The 15,896-nt window shown below is 39.4% G+C and overlaps 1 protein-coding gene across 3 annotated transcripts in view; it reads left to right on the top strand.

Annotated features, from left to right (window-relative positions):
• Positions 1–15,896, top strand: part of Atg17 (autophagy-related 17) — a 210,585-nt gene that overhangs the window by 632 nt on the left and 194,057 nt on the right. The window lies entirely within an intron of this gene.

The raw sequence follows: 15,896 nt of genomic DNA, 5'->3' as shown, positions 1-15,896 counted from the left end.
TATTGGTTAAACCCCTGAAGAAGAACAATGAAGTTAAGTGCAATTAACATGTTTTTTCTGTCACCATGATAGACGTAATATGTGACACAAAGGCGGTTGGACATTTAAATAGCCTCATTAGATTTGTGAAATGTTATCTTTCGTTACGTCATTCGTAGTCGTGATTCTTCCGATTTATTTGGATTTTAAGTGCATTATCAGTCTGTTGTTCACATTTGTAATTTCTGTTGTAGGTGGGTCGATTCATTTTCTCATTCTTATGTATGCTAAACGTTTTTACCGTGCGTTGAATTAACTTATTTTACTATTATCTTTCATATATTTTAATTGAGGTCCTGCATTTGATAGAAGTTCAGTCGATTTCCTTTTAAAGACCCCTTTCATACAAAATAAGAGTAAGATTCTGGAAGTGATTTTGTGATTTTTTTTGTTTGGATATATTTAAATTAGTGTTGAAAGAGTGTTCCAAAGAATCTATCCTCTCATTATAGGTAGATCTCAAATGATATTTAAATTTCCAAACTCATCATATTTGTTTACAGGTTGTTGAAAACATGAAAGTGTGTTTGTTTTGATAGAAGCCAACTGTTATGCTTTTCATTGGACATTGAATAGGCCTATTTATACCTTTTCAAGTAGTATGAAATTGCATGATGCTTATTACCTTCTCAATATCTAAGAGGCTATGACTAATATTTCTCTTCTACATGCTGCACACAGGACAGAGATTTTGGGAGGGAATGTCTGTAAACTGTACTTGACAAAACTATCTGTGCATCAATCTATTTTCAAACTGACTTCGCTGTATACAGCGTAACTTATTCATAAGTTGGAAGTAGTAGGGCAAAATTGTTGAATGAAATTGCTAGGAAAAAACCCTGTGCACAGAGGCACATTAAATACTCTTTCAAGTGTAACTTTCCACACTTAGTGAGAATGATTTTTGGTACAAACTTGGAAAGTACTCAAAATGAAGAGCTAAGGGCTAAGTTAGGAATTAACTCTTCGGATGGAGTGGTATGCATAAATTGTTTTTGGTGGTTAGGATCATGTAAGGCAAATGAAGAAGGACGAAGAATAAATGGACTCTGCCATGGAGGGCGAGAGAAGCAGAAGTAGACCAAGGCAATGATGGTTGGAATCAGTTCTTAATGAGTTCAAGATGAGATAAAAGCCACTGAGAGAGTTGCAATTAGATGGTTGATTTCTGAAGAGACTGCTAGGAGCAAGTAAATACGCACCAAATAGGCTGGTATTTCTGTTGGCCAGAAGATCTAGGAGCCCTCATGTAATCGGCTGTACAAGGAAGTCGTAGGTCAGGGAAGAAAAGTGAAGTACCAGTTTTCAGCATGGATGGGATCACAAAGTGATAGTCATAACCATAGTCAGACTAGCAATCTGTAGATACCATCACAAACTGTGTCAGAATAGAAAATTCCACCAACTAGATTTGTAACTGAGTGTGTAAATATATTGTGGACAGGAATGTGAGCTCTATCACTTTACAGTGTGAAAAAATAGGGCAGAATTGTTGAATGAATTTGCTAAGGAAAACTACTGTGCACATAACCACACTGAATGCTTTTTCAAGTGCAGTTCTTTCCACACTTAGTTAATTCAGAGAGGCTTGCAGAGAAGATGTATGGTGTTCTTGAGGGGGAGGGGGTTTGAGGCTAATTTGATCCTTTTAAAAAAAAAGTTTTACACAGGGATATTCCAAATACCCAAGACAGTGAAGTTGAGCTAGGCTGTGTGAGGAGTGAATAATAATAATAATATAATAATAATAATAATAATAATAATGTTGGCTTTTCCTGTATTGGGAGACCCGAGGTGCCGGAATTTAGTCCTGCAGTTCTTTTACATGCCAGTAAATCTGGCGTATTTGAGCATCTTCAAATACCACCAGACTCAGCCAGGGTCGAACCTGCTAAGTTGGGGTCAGAAGGCTAGATCTTCAACCATCTGAGCCACTCAGCCCTGCTGTGAGGTGTGAGGTTGGTTCTTGTTCCTTTCCACACTGAGCAAGAAAGTGGCAATACAGGCCAATAATTTTGTGACTAATGCCTTTCATAGCATCAACATACATTGTGCTCTAGTGTTCTTAACTTGGGACCAATGGCCCCTTAGCTGAGTCCTGGCACTGCTTCCACTTACTTGTGCCAGGCTCCTCACTTTCATTTATCCTATCCGACCTCCCTTGGTCAACTTTCGTTCTTTTCCAACCTCAATATTGTTAGAGCATTCAAAGCCTAAGGAGTCTTTCATTTTCACACCCTTTGTGGGCCTTGTCTTTCTTTGGGTGATACCATAATTTTTTGGAGTGTTGGATCTCTTCCACTTTTCCCTCTGATTAGTATTGCCCAGCTGTACTTGTTCTTAAAATAATAAACACCACCCCCTCAACATAATGATTTTTCCTGTCATTAGCTGGCACCACTCTCATCAGCTAAGCCTTTCTCAGCCAATATCACTGAAAGCTACCCATATTAAACATATAGGAAAAAACGCTACATTGATCAAGAGATGGCATCATGCTTTAAAAGGATATCCTTTTTTAAACAGGCTACAACACAACCTCTCATTAGACACTGGCAGTTGTTAGCAAGTTGTAAAGCTTGCTATATCTCTTGACTACTGACAGGACTGGGATTTTGTGACGTAAAAATGGAAACGTTAGGTTTTGAGGACTGTACTATAAAAATATCCAGTACTGACAAGAAGGCAGTAGAGTACCTGCGAGCTCTCCAGTGCTGTTCGCTGGAATCGCGTGTGACTATAGGATGACATTAAATGTTGCCTCATTGATAGGTCCAAATTCCACTTACTGCGCTAAAAACAACACATAGCAATTATTTATCCTCTTCACATGTTTGTAATTTGTTTTGTCTTGAGTGCTACAACATCTAAACATAAAGATTAACTGTCAATTTGCAGAAATGATGAAGTTATCAAGTGTGCTGTGGAAAAACTACTGTAAATGCCATATTTGTGTATTTGCAGATAAAGATAACAGGTAACAACAGTTTTGCAATAGAAAGACACATATATTTTGGCAGCGAAGTGTAACCATGATGAAAAGAGGAAAAGTAAATTACCAAAAGAAAAAGTTTTGTTGTTTATAATGGTGTGTGTAAGTAGTTTTCAGCTGCAAGAAGTAGGCCTATGAACATTTCCATTTCTGATCCTATTATTCAAGAGAAGATGAAGGAAGCAGAAAAGTAACTTGGTTATATAGAATTGTAAGCTTCGAATTGTTGTTTGGAGAAATTCCAAGTGAAACATAGTTAATTGTTTTCAAAGCTCATGTGTACTCTCTCTCTCTCTCTCTCTCTCTCTCTCTCTCTCTCTCTAAGTATGAAATTTAGAATTAAGGTAATAAATTTCATTCAAAGCCGTAGAGATGCAGGCACATTTTCCGTAAATGAGCGTTTTCTCTGTATTTGTGTAATTACTTCACTTTTTTCTGAGAAATCTCTATTGTTTTCAAATTATGAATTATAAATAACACCAATGTGCACATTTCACACTGGAGTAAGGGAGCAGCTTGCCTTTCATAGAGCTACTGATTTAGACCTATTACTGCAAATTGTACAATAATTGAGACAAATGTAGCGCTTTGCAACTGAATTAAAAAATGTTTTTGTTGCTGTTGCCAAACAAAAGGGAGTTTGGACACCAGTGTATAATCATCAGAGCCTGATCAACCCCCTTTTAGAGCAAAGGCCTGTTCCATCTCTTTCTAGTTTCCTTTGACCTGGGCATTTCTCATCCACAATTTGCCTATATCAGACCACATAGACAATGGACGTCTTCTTCTCCGTTGTCCATCACTGCATCAAGGAGGACAAAAGAAATAGCTAGACAAATCAGCTGTGCTTTAGCATTCCTTATCTTTGGGTTATGGTATTGTTTCAAGACTCGTGAGCTCATACCAGTATAAAACATCATTGATATAGCTGTCAGCAAGTAGATATGGATCAGATGGTGATAAGGAAGGACCATAGCTGATAGAGGGAAATTTGTACACCAGTGCTTGAAAAACAATATATATATATATATATATATATGTGTGTATCAGGTGGTTACCTATGAAGGGCAGGTAGTTGTCGTCCCTGTTTTCATCTCTTGTTTTCAGAATCATACAGTGTGGTTTGAGCCCCACTGGTTTTAGATTTCTCTTTGGCCAGTGTTTCCTGACCTTTGTTTGTTTTGAGGAACCATAGAAATATGTAACTGAACCTTGCGGAAACGCTGACAGCTTGGCAGAAAATAGTAAGTAAATGGCTATTCATACACGTTGAATAACATTTTAGAGTGGTTTATTATGAAAAACTTCGATGAGAGCCTACCTTTTCAATACTAAACATTATATTTTCATGAGAAAATAAACAAGTTACATCCCTAATAGTACATGTTTTGTCCTCAGTTGAAAAGAAAAACAGTTCTTAGTGCACAATTCTGTTGACTCTGACATTCCAATGTGATATTTATACTTGTCTCATGGAGCACTGTGACTTATTTAATGCAAACACTAAGTGCTACAATGATTCCAAATCATTATGCTCTTACTTGAAAAGAAAAAATACTGTATATAGTGGGAACTCCAACGTCATGCACTGCTGCCAACTGAAGCTGGTATTGAAAGATTCACTCGGCTGTGGCATACTGACCAAAACTTCTTTCCATGGCATCGGATAGCAGCAATTCATCAGCAGAGTTTGTGTGCAGCGTCCATTGTAGGAAAACTACGCTTAAGTTATAATCATTCTTTGTATTTTAACTGAACCCCTAACGTTTGGTTGGCAGTCACTATGTTGCATAGGCCTACTAGATTTACTCGGTAGTTGTATGTATACATTACAGTGAAATATAAGAGCGAGTGTCTTCTGCTTGCATCAAATAACTTGATCCATGAAATAGTCTGGAAGAGGGTGGCTTTACGGAAGCTCTTTTTTTTTGCTAGGGGTTTTACGTCGCACCGACGCAGATAGGTCTTATGGCGACGATGGGATAGGAAAGGCCTAGGAGTTGGAAGGAAGCGGCCGTGGCCTTAATTAAGGTACAGCCCCAGCATTTGCCTGGTGTGAAAATGGGAAACCACGGAAAACCATCTTCAGGGCTGCCGATAGTGGGATTCGAACCTACTATCTCCCGGATGCAAGCTCACAGCCGCGCGCCTCTACGCGCACGGCCAACTCGCCCGGTTTACGGAAGCTCTTGTGAGTGTACTCTGTGTACAGAAAACGTTTGACTGGGAGTTCACTTAATTTTTCCTTAGTGTGTGTTGATGAATATTATTTGAAATTACAGTAATGTGTCACCATTTGAAAGTAGATTTCTTCTGTCTCACTGTACTAGACAAGAATTTCTTTTTACCTGGTGTTTAATATGACATTGCCTTTTAAGGACAAATTTAGGTGACATTAGTCATATAGTAAGCATTTGTTAGAATGTAGCTTGAGGGGGAGAGTTCAGATCAATAAAACAAAACATCTTTCATTGAGGTAAGAACAATGCCTGCCAGGAAAGTAAGTACAGTGTAGTTTATTTACATGTGTCGCCAAAGAACTCTTTCAAGAGGGTAGTGTAATGGACATTGATCTTGTCAAGTAGGCAAGGTTAATCTGCATCGATACACAATCAACGTCTGTTCAGAAATTTTCTTGAATGGACTTATATTTTCAGTTTTTGAACTCTAGTTATAAGCTGTCGTGTAAGCCAGCATTCAGCAAACTGGTCAAGGCCTGGCTCTGTAGTGTAAGGAGCATAGATTAAATTTGCCATTGAACTGTCCTTGTTTCATTTATTTTTCTCTTTTTTTTGGTTCTGTTTTATCTTTTTTCATAGTTCTTAGTTTTCTGGAACAGTATAGGCCTGTTTCATAGCATATTATTTTTATTAAAGAAGACTAGAAAGACGGAATGAAACGCACCACCTAGAAAGACGGAGGGGTCAAAAATGACCCTCGAGTGATATATGTTTTATTCTACACAGTTCAAAAAAAATTAGGGGAACATGTTTTTGAACGTATGCCATGCTCCACAAAACAATACCACACACCCAGGTATATTACCAACTAAACCCTTATTCTTTACCGTTAAAGTATACAAATGAACATCGATGGATTCACATTCATTTTCAGAACACAAACAGAATTGTCCATATAGTGATAACAGTCCTCCAGGGTGTTTTTTTTATCACAGTTGGAGAGCTTCAGTATGGTGTATGTCCTCCATGAGCATTTATCACAGCTTGGCACCTACGTGCCTTGCTCCGTATAAGTCGACAGAGGTCATGTTGCGGTATCGGGTCCCATTCTTCAAAGAGAGCCTTTTCGAGGTCTTGGAGAGTCTTTGGTGGAACAGGACGCCCACGAACACTTCTGTCAAGCCTATCCCACACATACTCGATGAGATTAAGGTTGGGACTCGCTGCTGGCCATTCCATGTCTTGAATGTCCTGTTCTCGCAAGACAGTTTTCTGGTGATGCGCGCTACATGAGCCCTGGCATTGTCGTGCATGAGTACGAATTCAGGGCCAACACTGTATGCAGCAACCATCACATGCCGTAGCAGTATCTGCTCGATGTACCCCACAGCGGTAAGATTGCCACGGACGGCGACAAGATCCGTACGGCCATCGCTACTGATGCCACCCCACACCATCACAGAACCTTGTCCGAATTGGTCACCTTCCTGCACAACATTTGGCATGTACTGCTCACGACAGCATCTCCATACACGTTGACGTCCATCACGCTGTGTCAGGGGAAATCTGGACTTGTCTGTGAACAACACAGATCTCCATTGGTGAAGTTGCCAGTTGACGTGGGTATGGGCAGACAGAAGGCAAGCTGCGCGATGTTGCTGCGTTAAACAGGGCACTCGAACAGAATGTCTGGGTCGTAAGGACACTTCTCTTAACCTGTTCCTTACTATCTGGTCAGACACTGTGACTCCAGTGACCCCAGTGACCCTCCTGAGGTCTTGTTGCAGTTCTTTGGCAGTTGCTGAACGACACCGTAATGCACAGATGTTCGGATATCGGTCATCCTGTGGAGTTGTCATGTGTCCATGACCTTGTCCCACCCTCCTTGTGAACTGGCCTGTCTCATTGTAGCAGTTCCACAAGCCTTGAATAACTGATGGAGAGACATTGAGATCGACAGCAACACAACGAAAAGTCCATCCTTCCTGGATCAAAGTGGCGGCCCTGTCTCATGGGTTGTGCTCAAATGATCGCAACGACACACGGATGCACCGCTATTCACTTTGTTTTGAGGGGTCACCTGATAGTTTAATGCATGGCTACCCTACAGATGGAGTATAACTTTGATTTGACATACCCTGCATAGCTAAGGTCTCAAGGTATGCTGTATGACCATTGGAATCCCATTACCAAATAAACGTTCACATACCAGACGTTACAAAACATGTTCCCCTAATTTTTTTGAACTGTGTATTTGTGAATACAGATGTGGGGATATCTTTTCTACAATGAAAATAAATATAAATGATCTTCCTGATTGAATAGTATATTAAATATTATTCTTAACCATACAGTCATATCAAAAATTCAGTTATAAATGGATGTAAAATCAACTAAAAGTCACAATCAGATATTATATGGAAAAAAAATGAAAGTCTCTTGTGTGATTAGTTTATTTTCATGAACTTCTGTATCTGTACTAAGCACATCCTTCAGTGGTCTGAAGAACATGTGATAAAGTACAGTATGTCTGTGAATGAGTGTATTGTCAACCCCGAAGTTTACAATCTACACAGGTGACGATTTTCTGTTGCCTAGTACATCTCTTGCAGACCACCTTATTGCATGCCTTACACACATGACCACCCTTCATGTCTTTCTTGCATTTGTTGCACACTTGGCATTTCCTTTGTCATCAGCCAGATTAAGGTTCTATATCACTATCATCATCTGCAGTATCGGTCTTTTTATTTCTACTCTGGGTGTTTGCTGCAGTAAATTCCTCGGCAAGTTTTAGGAGAAAGTTTCTTCGCGAGATCTTGATATTTGTAACCTACTTGTACAACACCCAAGTGTTTATTCCTGCTAATTCTAGAACATTACTGAATGTGCGTAACGGCCACCTACGTGCCGCTGGCTTGACGGTATACTTTCTGGCCGTTTTGTCCACAACGTCGACTCCATACTTAGTTCCGTTGTAACATGTTACGGTGTTGGGTCTCTTCTTTCTGTCCATTCCCACGTGGACATCTGGATGAAGTGAACTGAGCACATGTACATTCTTACAGAACTTGCCTTGATAAATATTCGGAAGTTATGTTGTTCCTTTTTAGAACTTGTGCTCGGGAAGTTTTCACCTCTGGCCGAACCTCCCATTAAACCCGATTTATTGTACCAAGAAGACTCGTTCCCTGGGATTTCAGTTTTACAGCTAACTGCAGTGATGCAAAAAAAAAAAAATGTTGCAAGTGACATTCCTACCCTTGTTTATGAAAGGGGCTATTAACTTCTCAACAACATAATCACTCAAACGTACATTTTTAGGGCGCTGTTCATCCTTTCCTAGATAAGGAAATACATTCAAGATTTATTTCGATTTTTTTATCCGTGGCCGTCCAGAATTTCTGCCCATATTTGTCGGGTTTTGATGCCATAAATTGCAAAAAGCGTCAGCGTGTTTTCCTGGAGAACAGCTGCTTATCAACTATAATCCAAGCTCCAGGTTTGTGGTAAATCTGACGATTTGAAATAAACCTTTCCCATACTTCGGATATCAGGGCAAACTTATTTCGGATACCAGGGCAATCTTATCGGTTTTACATTTCTCTGGCCTTGAGGATCTGATATCGAATCTCAAAATTTCTATAAAAAGATCTCGGGACATAGCATTCTTACATAATTCAAGTCCCCACTTTTTGGACCAGAGTGATTTCATATCCAGGGTTCTCGCACAAGTTGCCCCCACGAACATACCATATACCTAGAAATGCATCAAGTTCATCCATAGTCACAGACCAGGGCCTTGTTTCATGAAACATCTTTCACTAATATTATTAGTAAGAAACCAATAATATTAGTACGGTATGGTATGTTTCAAAAAATTATTAGTTAATATTAGTTATTAGTTTACAAGTCCAAATTATTAGTAGATGTTCCTAATAATATTAGTAAATTGTTTCATAGACAACATGACTAATAAAAGTTACTCATATTATTAGGATTATTTCCATGAGTGTATTTTGACTCATAATTCATATTATTAGTGAAACCAAAGTGAGCAGTATTTTAATATTTTGGCATGAAATCATGAAATGGTCGACTCTGATTCAAATAGTGATAAGGAACGAGTGTAGGTATTCACCGTTCAATAAATGTTATGTCAAAAACAGCCTGTACTGACATGTAACAAACATATGAATACTGGTACAATGGGAGATTTAGGTTAGATTACATAACTTTTGAGTATTTGCTTGATAGGATTGGTAGGTAATAGAACGTTCCACTGCAAGGAATGAAGCATAACCTTAAAATAGCAGCTTCGCATTGCACTCCACCGGTTGGTAGTGATGCACAGTATCATTGTGTTTCTCTTGTGCAGTTCTGCTCGGACACTCAAAGTATCTTTTAAAATCTTGGCTTATATCACCAGTAAACAAAGATGATGCTGGTGATTGTTTTAAGAGGAAGGCTACAACTAGGCAACCATCATCTATAATAACACTAATCAGATAGAAAAATGGAAAGGATCCGACATTTTTAAAATGAAGGTATCTGCTGAAGAAAGAGAAGGGCCGCGAAGGGCGTGATAATGAAGGACTCTCTCAGTCTCGCAACCTATTACTGTCGGGGTGGGAAAAGAAGAAGAGTTGAACAAGGGAGGTCAGAAGGGTAGATGAAAATGAGCCTGTCAGAAGTAAGTTGAAGCAATGGCAGGACTCATCTCAGTGCCCCATGTTCACCAACACACGCTCCCAAGTTGAGAGCCCTGGGACCCCTTTTAGTCGCCTCTTACGACAGGCAGAGGATACCGTGGCTGTTATTCTACTGCCCCCACCAACAGGGGTAGTAAAAACGATTTTGTTAGTCCATCTCGACAGAGATTTTTAAGAGCACATGAAATAAAAAGTAAAAGAAACAAGGAGAGTTATAGTGTGAAAAAGGCTGCGAATAGTTGACGCTTTTCTCAATCACTTTCTGCAAAGAAATTTTCTTCTCTCTCATTATTTTCACTTCTTTTATCCATTTTCATATGTATTGAAGTCACAACAACGAAAATCTCAAGTGAGCCTTTAAACATGTGGATTAATAGTCGGTTGTAGTCAAGCATTAGCCTACTGCTAGGAATAAACCCAAACCAAGAACATATGCAACAGACCGATTTTAACCTCCATTTGTATCAGCTGACTAATGAACTAATATTATTAGTGAAGATATTTTATTAGTCATGTGTAAATCTTTAAGAAACAGAATTTGGTTGACTAATAATTATTTTTATGAGTTCTAATATTATTAGTTAGTTTTATGAAACAGGTCCCAGTCCTTACATTGTAGCTGCCTTTCAGCCTCTGTTTCCATACATTTCTGTATGTTTTTGAGGATAAATTCATCCATGAAGAGTCTCTATGCGATTGTGTTGCACCCATCAACAATATTTTGTTTTCCATGTGGTGCTGGACCTGACTAGGACCCAGAGTTATCCTCACTTAGTTCCTGGAGAGAAACTATTATATAGTCTGGTCTCAAACACCTTCTCTGCTCCATATTTGAGGAATCATTCGTAAAACTACCTCAACAAGTAGCTCTATAAACAAACTACAACAAACTGTTTATAATACAGTTTTCACAAGCTCTTTACTGCGAATGGCGGGATGGTGGGTTTGTTCTAACCTTGACTCGCGTTGGTGGAGTGGGGAGGGGGTAAATAGGTAAAGGTAGCAGTTGAAGTGGAGTGGGGGAAGAAGCTAACAGTCTGCATCACACATAGGAAACAAATTAGAAGCAAAGTTATGGAAATACGATGCAAGTTCTTGTAAAATCTTATAAAGGTCAAAAATGACCCTTCCGTCCTTCTAGGGTAATTGAATTATAGGGGCCATGCTGTTAGGGCTGGGGCATCCAAATTTTAACGACAGCAAATAAAGCCTAAGTGATGAAATGTCACACAGTCTGAACAAAATCTAAGATAAATTATGGCAACAGCAGAGTGTTGAATTCATGAAAGGGTTAAAAATGACCCCTCAGTCTTTCTAGTGTAAAGGAAATGCAGAGAAACTAAAGAATGAGGAAAAAATGGAAGGCATGAAGGGGACCCGAACCCGTACACCTTACATTATGAAATCAGCACCTTGACCACTATGCTATAAGAACACTTCCCTGAATACTGGCATATAACTGGTTTTTGGAAATTGAAATTCTAAAGCACTTTGAAGAGAATTTCCAAGTAGATGTTAATTTTGTACCCATGTTGATCAAACTTTCAAAAGCTCAACAATTAACCTCTGTCATTGTGTTGTGATTTGAAGGTACCATAAAGAAACTAGGCCCAAATGGAAGTTGCACAATTTTTGTGCTTATCTTATGTAAAGAAGTGACTACTGGTAATTTGCTTGTTATATTGAAGGTCTCGTTATTGTGTGGTTCTCCACAAAAACCAGGAAAAACTGATTTATATAATCTATCACCATTTTACACAGAGTAAAACAACAATCACCGATCCAGTTGGCCATGCGGTTAGGATCGTGCAGCTGTGAACTTGCATTCAGGAGATAGTGGGGTCGAATCCAGATGTTGGTAACCTTGAAGATGGTTTTCTGTGGTTTCCTATTTTTACACAAGGCAAAATGCTGGGGCTGTACACTAATTAAGGCCATAGGTGCTTCCTTCCCAAACCTAGCCCTTTTCCATCCCTCCGTTGCCAAGACCTACGATGTGTCAGTGCGATGCTAAACAGATTTAATAATAAATATTTTAAAAAAATTAAAAAAAAAAACTGTCACATTATTATTCGACAAACATACAATGAAAGTTCTAGAAGATATCACACCTGGTAGGTACCAAGGTCTGCCATGTACTGGTACATTCAGGATGACCATATTCCTCATGATAAAAAATGGGACATCAAGTCTCAAAATAATTTTTAATGTGGTACCATGAAAACAGCCTAAATAATTTTTCATCTTTTAATATTGCATTTGCAACTGCAAAAAGCTGAAGTCGTCATACATTTTTTTAAATTTACTCAACAACAAAAAATAAATTATTGAGCGTTCTGAAATAAGTTAAATATCAACATTTCTTTTCTCAATAGCAAGAAACCATTAAACTAAAAATTGGTATGATGAAGTAATATTTTTCCCTTTGTGCGTCACAACCTAAAACATAATAGGATGTCTAGAAAAATGTTGCTGAAGAAAATGAAAAGACTCTTCTTTCTTTTACGATGAGTTTATGTGTATACGTTCAAGGTCATGAAACTTTACCTACATACATAATCATTATAGACTGTTATGCCTTTCAGCGTTCAGTCTGCAAGCCTCTGTGAATTTACTAAACGTCGCCACAATCCTTGATTTGCAACTAGTGTTGTGGCCTCATTTAGTTCTACACCTCTTATCTTTAAATCGTTAGAAACCGAGTCTAACCATCGTCGTCTTGGTCTACCTTTACTTCTTTTACCCTCCATAACAGAGTCCATTATACTCCTAGGTAACCCATCCTCCATTCGCCTCACATGACCCCACCACCGAAGCCGGTTTATGCGTACAGCTTCATCCATCGAGTCCATTCCTAAATTAACCTTTATCTCCTCATTCTGAGTACCTCCTGCCATTGTTCCCACCTGTTTGTACCAGCAATCATTCTTGCTACTTTCGTGTCTGTTACTTCTAACTTATGAATAAGATATCCTGAGTCCACCCAGCTTTCACTCCTGTAAAGCAAAGTTGGTCTAATGTTGTATTTTAAACAAATGGAAAACTGATGGGATGGGCAGGACAGCATAAAATAACCAGACTATCCTGGTGAAAACAAGTCATTTGGTCACACTGCTACATTTGGTTTTCAAGGATAGATGAGGAAATATGCTCTTTCTTCTATACCAAAGTAATTAAAAGTGCAACTTATAAGTTAAACTGAAAGATTAACTTATTCATAAATAAGAATGATGCTGATTCGCTTGGCGACCATGATCATTAATCTTCGGCCTCGGACATACCTGGCACTAAAAGATATATGCTAAATAAAGCATATAGTTACCTAATACCAGTAAAATATTTGGCAGATTTGGTACTAGACCCTCCGAATATCAAAAATGCTACACTCACCAATATATAATGTTTCCATATGACATAGTGGCATTCCTGTAGTACTGTTGTGCTGTGCTGTGCTGTCGTTGTCCTTCGTATTACCTCTGGGGTGACTGTCGTATGCGATGGCCTTACAGACCAGCACACCAGAAATGGGGGCGATATGTCACGCCACAGTAATGGTAGGATTAAGGTGTTCTCCAGGAGGCCTCCAGGCATGAACATGACCATTGTCAATGCACAAAGAAAACCTGGATTCGTCAACTGCAGACAACACAGTTCCAGTCTGTAAGTGTCCTGGATTTTCATGTACGACACTACTGGAAATGGAGATGATGATGAATGGGTGGGGGTGTGTGGCAGAATGTGTAATGGGAACTGTGAATCTAAATTTTGTTCAGCCATGTAGGCTACTGTACCTGGAAATGGATCAGGCAAACACGGGCCTGTAATGTGGTGTTACCTGTGCCTGGATGGTGGGCATTGATAGTTGGATCTCCTTGAATTTGTTGGAGGATCAGACAGTCCTGAGTTTGCACTTGTCCTTCTGTGTTTTCATGTTTTTCCCCGTCACCTCTTTCTGTTGCTCCCTCTTCTCACGTTGACCTGTTATTGTGTTTGTACGGAGCAAGTGGCTGTGTGGTTTGGGTCACGTGGCTTGCATTCAGGAGGTAGTGGGTCCAAAGTCCACTGTCAGCAGCCTTGAAGATAGTTTTCTATGGTTTCCCATTTTTCACATTAGGCAAATGCAGAGGCTGTACATTAATTAAGGTTATGACCACTGCCTTCCCACTCCTAGCCATTTTCTATCCCATCGTCGCCATAAGACCTATCTGTGTCGGTGCGACGTAAAGCAAATTGTATTGTGTTTGTGATATTGATTGGGTGTTCCTTTTCATGTCCCTTCCTGTATATTACTTGTTTGATTTGTGTCGATTAATCCTTTTACTCCTCAAGTATCCCGCGAGAGGTCGCATGCCGAGTGTAACGTCCTTTTTCATTATGATCTCACCCAGATACTTATATTTTTCTACTCGGTTGATCTTCCTGTATTTTGTCTGGAGTTTTGCTGGGGCATCTTTGATGTTCGTTTTTTTTTAAAAGATGTCTGCAAGCCACTTTGTTCAGCAATTTATTTTAGAAGGTTGATTTGCATCCTAGCAATTCCTGCACCGTTTGACAGAATGGTGATGTCATCAGTAAACGCTAGACAGTCGATCATGATCCCCTTAGATTTTGTTCCCATTCTCAGAGGACTATAATCAGCTTCTAATAATTTTGTTCGCCAGGTCCCAATGATATTTTCGAGCTCGTAGTTGAAAAGCATCGGAGAGAGCCCATCACCTTGTCTGACTCCTGTTTTGACCTCGAAGGAATCTGATAGGCATCCTAGGAAATTTACTTTGGATTTTGTGTCAGTCAGGATTGCTCTAATTAAAGCCAGCAGTTTCAGGTCAACCCTGAATTCATTGAGGATGTTCAGCAGAACCTCATGTCTATCGAATTGTAGGCCTTCTTAAAGTATCTTACAATGCTTGATTATCGTTTTGAAGTTGTGGATCTGTTCAGCAGTTGAACGACCCTTCCTAAAGCCCCTTTGGTATTCGCCTATTTGATGTTTGACTTGGGCTTCTAAACGCTCCAGGATAGCAAGTGAGAGAATTTTGTACGTTACTGGTAGTATGGATATGCCTTTTTTGTGTAACGGATGGATCAACGCAGTTTTCCAGTCTTCGGGTAGGATTTCTTCTTTCCAAATTTGTTCTATTTGTTTCTGCAAGATTTCAACTGCTTCTTCAGGGGCATATTTCCAAAGTTCTGCAACGACAAGAGTCTTCTCCAGGCGCTTTTGTTGTTTTGAGCCAGGCAATGTGACGCTTTATTTCTTCTTTGTCGGGTGGTCTCGATTATGGGCATCTGAGAATGGGTTCTTCGGTCTTGATGGGATTTTTGGGTTGATCACAATTTAGTAAGTTCTTAAAGTAGTCAGCGAGGACGGTACATATTTCTTCGTTTGGGGTCGCCAGCGTACCGTCCTTTCGCTGAAAGCATAGCGACAGAGGTTTATAGCCCGTACGTTTCCTTGTGAACGTTCTATACAACTCTCTGGTTTCATTTCTCTTAAAGTCTTGGTTGGTCTTCTCAATAAGTGACTTCATATTTACGTTTCTCAGCTCGGATCACTTTATCTGTCTGGGCTTTGTAGGTTTCCCAGTCAGTTTGCGATTTTGTTGAATAATATTTTCATGCATCGAGCCTTTCCTTGAGAACTGAAACAGAGGTATCATTCCACCAGGCATGTTTGTTGCTTCTTTTGATTTCAGCAACTTCTTTTGCAGCCTCAATCAGGCAGTTTTTGGTGTTGTTAAAGTCACAGTCGATCGGTTGAGCCTTTCCCTGGAACTCCGTGACTTTTGTCGAAGTTTATCATTGTTAAAGTGAATTATATTTCCTCGGAAGTGGTCTAAAGTTGAATTTACTGTTTAGTGGAATACGGAGCTTGTGAAATGTTAGGACATAAGGCAAACATTTATGGTTTGCCTGGGTGCAAGAAATTTGACCACAATGCACACCCTGCATCGTCGAAGACAGTGCCCATAA

Source organism: Anabrus simplex, chromosome 4, assembly GCF_040414725.1.
Source record: "Anabrus simplex isolate iqAnaSimp1 chromosome 4, ASM4041472v1, whole genome shotgun sequence".
In the NCBI taxonomy this organism is placed as follows: Eukaryota; Metazoa; Arthropoda; class Insecta; order Orthoptera; family Tettigoniidae; genus Anabrus; species Anabrus simplex.
The sequence above is the reverse complement of the archived record's forward strand: the minus strand, read 5'-3'. Positions and strand labels throughout refer to the sequence as shown.